Source organism: Branchiostoma belcheri, unplaced genomic scaffold (assembly GCF_001625305.1).
Source record: "Branchiostoma belcheri isolate BF01 breed outbred unplaced genomic scaffold, Haploidv18h27 scaffold7, whole genome shotgun sequence".
Classification (NCBI taxonomy): domain Eukaryota; kingdom Metazoa; phylum Chordata; class Leptocardii; order Amphioxiformes; family Branchiostomatidae; genus Branchiostoma; species Branchiostoma belcheri.
In genome coordinates, this window is record NW_017804353.1 from 570,863 (window position 1) to 579,427 (window position 8,565).

Here is an 8,565-nt window from a genome sequence, read left to right on the forward strand (position 1 = left end):
TTTTTAGAACTGGTCTAATCAGAAAACAGCCGAAGACCACCAAACCCCCAGTTCTATAAGCCTGCTACGGAGGCTAAGAAAACACAATAAAATCCCAGTGGACCCAGGAGGCATGTTGTTGTACGGTTTGGTCGTGACTCACGACCGACGCACCACTTCACACACTCATAGCCATGAAATGTCACGTACACAACTTTAGGGATAGGGCCACAGCAAGTAACTTTTATGGATGGCATCCTCCGAAGACTCCCAATTTATTGCGATGGGGCGAAGAAAAAACAAGAAGGGCCAAAAAAAAAAGATTGCTACATTTTCAACTTTTGAGATCATAAACCTCCTTGTTAAACAAGAATTAAGGCGACAAAAGATGACATCGCAACCAACAGGTATTTAACAGTATCAGTCACTGACGAAAGGTAGTGGATACTAGCTGAAACGTCTGACCGATTCCAAAATCATATCCAGTTGCTTGAGTAACTGTTTTTTTTTTGCGTATTTAACAGTATCATCTGTCCGTGTAGACTGTCAACACTTGCGATCAAACACGAGCAATCGTGCCTCAAGTTTGCTCGATCACTGACAGTCTTTGAACTGATAGACGTCGATCAACGTTTACAACATGCTGTCCATTTTCGGCACGTTGGCCTCCGTTTGTGGGCAACAAAATTTCTGTTTTTCTCTCTCCAAATCAGGCGAAAAAAAATGCGCGCGCTGATGTCATCCATAAAATGTACTTGCTGTGGCCTAACGTATACGTAGGCGTGCGGGAACGCGACTTGTAAACAGGATGACACTATTGATCCATGACTCTTGTGTGGGCACTAAGTCCGACTTACCTGGAAATTCACGGTCTTGACTTTCCCTTACGTGACTCGAAGTTATATGCCTTAATTAACGTATGTACAATTTGTACACACGTTAAGGTATAATAGACCAAATAATAAATTGTATGTACCCATACTCTCCAAGTAGAGGTTGTGGGGGAATAATCGTTAGCTTTTTATATATTGCTTTTTTTTGTCGCTACCAACTTCCATGGATCCTCTCTGGCCAATTGGAGACTGCCTGGCCAATTATTTGATCCTAGGATCTGCTGGGAGATTATGTACCAATAGCGGTTTTAACTGGATTTTTTTACCATTTTTTATGTACGTAAATTTGCACCAAAAAAAAGCAAGGCCCCAAAGAACCACTGACATGTTTTGTGTTACAATAATGGACTATGAAGACAGATGTTTGTTTACCTTGGACTTTAAAGTTTAAAGGCATCCAATGCAGTTTTTATGGCATAGAAACTCGATTTTTAAAGTCAATATTCTAGTCACTTATCTGCATACTGAGTTACAACCACACTACCCCAATGTATATTGACGCTAATGGAGCAAAATACCCCAAATTCTGACCGAAAATGGTTACTGGAAGGGCCCTTGGCTGATTTCTAGGGTACCTCCCATAAAAAAAAAGGACTCATCTTGGGGCTTGTTTTTTCCAGTTTTAAATACCCAAAGTATGAAATATTGATTGAAATGTGCTAATGTGAAGCAGTATGTGTCAATATAATAAAGATTGCCTTATTTAGAATATTTCCAGTTTTGCTGCTCTGAAATCGCACTGGATGCCTTTAAGGTTGTACTTATGCCCATTTGGGAAGCATTGACAAGGAAGTTTGTTCCATAGTGACGTAGTACTAAGAAATAAACTTTCAGGGCGCGTGGAACTTCCTCCTTAGAAGAACTTATTGCACGACAATTGTACATTGTACAACGTATGACAACGACTACTGAACATAGTAAAAAAGAAAAAGGTATAGCATGAAAATTAACATTCTAATTACTAAACACCAAGAGCTAATACAGTATACAATCAAGTAGGGCTAATCATTTAGGAGTTTCTGCATTTTTTTTCAACACCAAAACAGTCTTAGAGATGGAGTATGAAAAAAGTGTTGTAAAGAAAGTATCAATACAAGTCTGGTGCGCTACGATTTTTTCTTCCTCGGTGATTTATAACCCCAAACCCACAAATTTTGGAAAAGGTGGGACATTACGTCTTCTATGGTTTACAGAAGAGAAGTCAAACCCTTCAGACATAGTTTTAGACATAGTTATAGTTCTAGACAGCTACCTTCATCATGTAGACTTTAGTTATTTTATACTCTGTTGCAATGTTCTTTTGTGTTTTGTAATTTGCAATAAGCCTCCAGGCACGAATTTGCAATAAACTTTCTTATCATAACGTCCCGAGCTGACACGGTTCTTTGTCCACACACAAGGGCCTGCCTGACAGTTTGTTGATGTTCATGTCTGACTCATGTTTGCATAGCTGTCTCTACAACTTAAATGCCCCATGCTTAACAGTCGGTACAGAGCTTGGTATTGTTGCATAAGAATGATGAATACCTGTCGTATACAGTCTATTGCTATAGCACGTTTAGCCTAATCTCCAAGCAGATCCTAGGGTGGCAAAAGACAGTATCAAATTGGCCAGGCAGTACCCTTGGGTGGTGTATGGACCCTCTCTGGCGAATAGATACTGCCTGACCAATTTAATACTGTCTTTTGCCACCCTAGGATCTGCTTGGAGATTACGTTCAGCCTAGCATTATTACCACAGTGAATGTGTTACATTGGATATTATGGATGTATTTAAGTTGGCGCTTCTTCCTAATACTGCTATGAGGCGCTGTTATCCAAGTCCAAGGCGAACCAAGTACAGTAGGGGCATCATCACTAGATATATAGCTGCAAACAATTTGTAGAGTCAGATGTTCAAAGGCTATAGGTGTAGCAGGTCGTTCGGTATAATGTAGCCATCTGCCGCCGCGCCGCGTGCCTGCGAAGCTGGTGTGTCACGCCGAAGGGCGGTTATACCGGCTATACAGATACAGAAGCTGGTGTGTTACGACGAAGGGCGGTTATACCGGCTATACAGATACAGATACAGATACAGACATAATGATAGCCACGTAGCAGCTTATTACAGTATATGTGTGTCACAACCACCTTCCTTCTAACGTTCGCCCGCCCTTTTCCACCAAGCGTTCACGTTGTTACCGGCCGACTCGCTTCTCGAGCTTTATGGTATCCTTACTTACGACATGACACAAAAAGTCCTGAATTTTTCATTCCAATGAGTCAGCATTTAAAGGCATCATGAATGCATTTTCAGGGCGGCAAAACTGGAAATATTCTCAATAAGGCAATCTGTATGATATTGACACATACTGCCCTTTGTTAGCACTTTTAAATCAGTATTTCATACTTTAAATTGGACATTTAAACTGTAGAAACAAGCCTCAAGATGTTTTCTGGGTGGTACCCTAAAGATCAGCCCTGGGTCCTTCCAGTAACCGTTTTTCGTCAGAATTTTCGGTATTTCTGTTCAATGAATGTCAATATACATTGGGATAGTGTTCCTTCACCTCAGTATGTAGATAAGTGACTAGAATATTGACTTAAAAAATTCTGGTTTCCAAGCCCTAAAAACTGCACTGGATGCCTTTAAAAACACACCTCAACCTTGTCAGCGTGGTTCAGATTCAGGTCAAGGTAGCAGCGGATTATTCTTCCCGTATCTCCCAAGGCCCTTCACTGTCTGATGGCGTGAAACTGCATTGATTTTATGCTGGAGCATTGAGTTTTATTTGAATAGAAGCTTACAGCCTGTGATAGTGGCAAGGCCGTAGCAAGCTCAGCAGCTTTCCGGTCGCTGTTAGGGGCGGTCCATTGATACTGTAGGGTGGGGTGTGTGTGTGGGGGGGGTGAAACTAGAAGGATGGAACATTCTTCGTTGCCCGTTTTTCTCAAGCATTGAGTTTTATTTGAATAGAAGCTTACAGCCTGTGATAGTGGCAAGGCCGTGCAAGCTCAGCAGCTTTCCGGTAGCTGTTAGGGGCGGTCCATTGATACTGTAGGGTGGGGTGTGTGGGGGGTGAAACTAGAAGGATGGAACATTCTTCGTTGCCCGTTTTTCTCAAGCATTGAGTTTTATTTGAATAGAAGCTTACAGCCTGTGATAGTGGTAAGGCCGTAGCAAGCTCAGCAGCTTTCCGGTCGCTGTTAGGGGCGGTACATTAATACTGTAGGATGAGGGGTGCTGTTAGGGGCGGTCCATTGATACTCTATGGGAGGGAGTGGGGGTGAAGCTTAAAGACAAAAACTTGCAGATCTAGATGTCGTTGTGTTTTAAGAGAAATGGAATTTATTTAAGTATATCTAATTTTATTAAGCCTTCATTAGCCTTAATATTAACTCTCTTTGCTAAACCTTACGTTGATTTAGTTAACTTATATGTAAGTTATACCTGCACACTCCCTATTTGGGTATATCATTTACCTTATGCAGTATTTCCTATGCTTATCGCTAGGTGGCGCACGTGTACAAAGCTTTAATCGCAAAGCATCACGGGATATCATGACGTAATGACAATGTTCGCCGCCATTTTCCTTGTGCGTTCGCAGAGGGGTGCACGTTCGTTTCCCTACTCCTTATTTTTCGGATTTTCTTTCGGCGTTAGGCCCAAAAAAGAAGGGTAAAAACGAAGTCTTACTGCCCACGAGGGCGATTCAGGTAGCCTTTCGGAGGACCAGACGGGTCGTAACGGCAAGAGAAGCGGCCTGTTTCCCAACGCTAGTCAGGAAAAATTCCTGGCCGTGGAAAAGACAGGCATGTCTGCACAAGCCTCCGGACAGGAGGAAGAGGAGTCGGGTGAACGAAAAGTCCCCGCTCCTACAGCTGGAGGTTCGGAGGAAAAGAGAAGAACTCCAACCTCATTCCGCCGCTTGGGAGCGAAATGCCCCTTCGGCGTTGGCACCGGGAACATCCGCCGCTTGGGAGCGAAATGCCCCTTTGGCGTTGGCACCGGGAACATCCGCCGCTTGGGAGCGAAATGCCCCTTTGGCGTTGGCACCGGGAACATCGGTCAAGGAAGGAGACGGCGCGGAGCTGCCGCCGCCCCGGCCTAAATTTCCTCCGGACTCGGAGGAGTTGGGCTCCCCGACCATGCCGAAGCTTGGTGGGGAAAAGTCTCCTCCACCCCCACCTCCATCAGAAACACCCTTCCCGCCTGGATTCGACGCTGCCTCTTTTCTTCAGTGGATCAGTTCCAGCTTGGGACTTCCTCAGGCGTCCAGTTCATCCCGTCAACCTCGGGACGTTGACGGGGCGGTAGCGTCGACCAGCCGAGCCGGTGTAGTCGGTTCCGGCGAGAGCATCCAGGTTCTGAAGTGGAAGAGTGTTCGGAGGAGGGAAAAATCACCTTTTCTGACTCTGACGAAGGTAACTCCTTGTCGTTTGATAATCCCTACGATAATAACTTCAAATAAGTATTTGGAGGAACCGGTGGGCAAATCGGTCTTGAAGACATGTTTCATATCTTGTTTCATGTCCTTGCCACACATTTCACGTCTATACTGAGTCATAGTAGAGGAAGCTGATCCCAAAAAACACCAAAGACGATTCTATCGCTTTGCAAACAGCATCGGGTTTAGAGGATGGTCCGAACCCTTAGTGAAGAGAGGAAGGAAAACTTTTCCCACTCCACCTAATGTTGAATTAGCACTTCGGGCGCCGATTCTAGACCCAGTAGTGGCTAATATGATCAAGCGTGATACCGTAAACACTGATAATAGTGATTGCCAGGATAAGATGCTCATGGCTGCTAACCTTTTAGTAGAGTAGTTGTTGGCAGCAGTTAAACTCCGAATTTGTGAGTAAAGTCCTCGCTCAAAAATGTAGCGACCTGCTCGGGAACTTCAGATTCTTCCCCTTCTTAATTTGGAGACACCTTTTTGGAGAAGGTTAATTCAGCCGATTAGGCTAGACGCACTTTGAGTAAGGCTTATAAGTCAGCCCCTTCGAGCACTTCTAAGTCCAGCCGTTCAAAGTTTAACTATAGCTACAACAAGTACTCCTCAAACTAAAAGGGTTACATTTTTCGTCCCTACAACAACAAACCTGTAATTCTACCCTAGCCATCTAGCGGTTTTGGTCAAAACTGCAGTGTTTTTGCCCAAGTCTCACTGAATCTCGCGAGATATCGGGAGATTTGAAGAAAACAAGATGGCCGACCTCGTGCCGAGCGCTACACATTTCTATGTTCAAGGCCACGAAAACGTGTCCAAAACTCGTAAAAATGGATTGAATACAAGGTCACAACAAAGAAGAAATGTTCTTCTCTATATGTTTAATTTGTTGGAGCACTGATTCCTCATTTGAAGGGAAGATTTTCGTGAGTTATTTTTCTTCCATGAAAGGGGATTTTCCACGTTACGATCGCCATATACTAGCCCCTAAAAATCTATTCTCTGACTGTTTGGGCTGTATTTCATGGAGAAATTAGCGTTGTTTACATGAAAATAGGATTTTCAAATGCCAGCAGGGTGTCAACATTTTACCAAACACATTGATTTTGTGTAGCAAAGTGGACTATTGTTATTCAAATAGCGCCTTTTTACAACTTTTGTCAGACAATACCGATGGGCATAGTGACGCCGCTTGGCCCCCAAATCAGCAAAATTTCACGAATTAGCCAAGCTAACACAAGCAAAAGTACGAAGAGAAGACCCTACATTTGAAAATTTTTTGAGAGGCGCAGCGCCCTTGTTTCATTGCTTGGGGAGACCCCTGGATTACTAGTAGTAGTTTTCCTAGACGACTTACCGATCATTGCAAGGTCGAGGGAACAATGCTTAGAGCACATTGCTATAGGCAGAGAGCTTCTAGAGCAACTCGGTTTGTTCTCAACCTGGAGAAGTCGCGGTTGGTACCGTCTCAGGTAGCGACTTTCCTAGGCCTTGTTCTCGATCCTCGTACTTTGACAATTTACCTAACCGAAGACAAGTTAGACAAGGTAGTGAGTTCTTGCCTATCACTTCTAGAACAGGAGGTGATAGGAATCAGACAGCTAGCCAGCGTGGTGGGGCTGTTAGAGTCCGCCAAGCAAGCCATTCTTCCAAGGCCCTTACTTTTCCGGGCTCTGCAACAGCTTCTCAATTTTCGGCATAAAGAAGCCGAGAGAATTTTGTCTCTTTAGTCAGTCTAACCCCAGATGCAGCAAAAGATCTACAGTGGTGGATCGGTCATGTGCGCGAAGTAAAGTCTTTGTTCCGTCGAACCTGGCAATTTGCACGGATGCCTCACTGGAAGGATGGGGCGCGCATTGTTATGGTCAGGAGACAGGCGGGCGCTGGTCGCAAACAGAAGCGCGCATGCACTGTGACCAAACTGACTAGAATTGAAAGCGGCCTCCCTGGCGCTAAGAAGCTTTGTGAGCGCAGATACTCAGCATGATCTGCTAAGGCTGGACAACGCAACAGCCGTTGCATATGTGAATCACGTGGGGGGAACAAGGTCGCCAGATTTGGCAGCCTTGGCCCTGGAGATGTGGTCGTGGGCCCTGGAAAGAGGCCTGACGTTGTCTGCAACTCACGTTCCCGGATTGACAAACACCCTAGCGGACAAGTGTTCGCGGGTTTTTTCTGGACAAGGTAGAGTGGCAACTGAACCGCTCAGTTTTTCCTGTCATTGAACAATTGGACAGGCAATGCATTGACAGTAGATCTGTTTGCTTCTCGTATGAACGCTCAGCTGAAGGAGTATGTCTCTTGGCGCCCAGAACCAGAGGCCATGTCGGTGGATGGCCTAAACATTCACTGAGGCAACCTGGGGCTAGCGCATGCCTTTCCCCGCTTCAGCCTAGTGTTCAAGGTACTGAGGAAAGTCCAGTCAGACGTAGCAATAGTGATTTTGATACCTCCAGTTTGGGAGTCTCAGGCTTGGTACCCCAAGGTGTTGAACATGTTGTTTGAGAGTCCGGTTCTCCTGCCACAGAGCTGGGATCTGCTGTTCCTGCTGCACAACAGGAGACCCCATCCGCTGTTGCCAGATCTGATGCTTGCCGCGTGGCCAAGATCAGGCGACAGTTGCAGGGTCGGGGCCTTTCGGCAGGGGCTTCAGACCTCATCCTCCCGGCTTGGAGAGAAAGCACTTCTAGACAGTATCAGTCAGCGTGGGCTCAGTGGGCCAGCTGGTGTGATAGAAGGAAGATTGATCCAGTTTGCGGCTCTATAGAGAGCGTAGTAGAATATCTTGAATGGATGTTCCGACAGAACTACTGCTATACATTGTATGTCAATTGGGGTGGCTCGTTCTGCGATCTCGTCTGTACACTTACCAGTAGACCATTGTAATGTGGGTAGTCACCCTCTAGTGTCCAAACTGATGAGAGGTCTGTTTCACAAACGTCCCCCTTGTCCAAAATATGTTTCAACATGGGACGTCAGTCGGGTCCTAGAGTACCTTCTGCATTGTTGCCAAGCTAATAGTCTTAGTTTGAAACAGCTGTTTCATAAGTTGGTAACACTAGCGGCATTGGTGTCAGCCGACAGGGGTCAGACTTTAGCGGCTCTTGACTTGAGATTCATGAAAAAAAAAAAAAAAAAAAAAATGTAGAAACGGTGTTTTCTTGGACAATTCCTACCCTGCTGAAACTTCTAGACCAGGGAAACCTGCCAGAAAGTGTTTTTGGGCGGCCTTCCCGCAGGACACGGCGCCTTGTGTGCCTTCA

At 45.1% G+C, this 8,565-nt stretch overlaps 1 protein-coding gene across 8 annotated transcripts in view; it reads left to right on the forward strand.

The window, feature by feature from the left end:
- LOC109484487 (probable voltage-dependent N-type calcium channel subunit alpha-1B) overlaps positions 1–8,565 on the forward strand; it is a 157,441-nt gene that overhangs the window by 5,716 nt on the left and 143,160 nt on the right. The gene's annotated exons all lie outside the window — the stretch shown is intronic.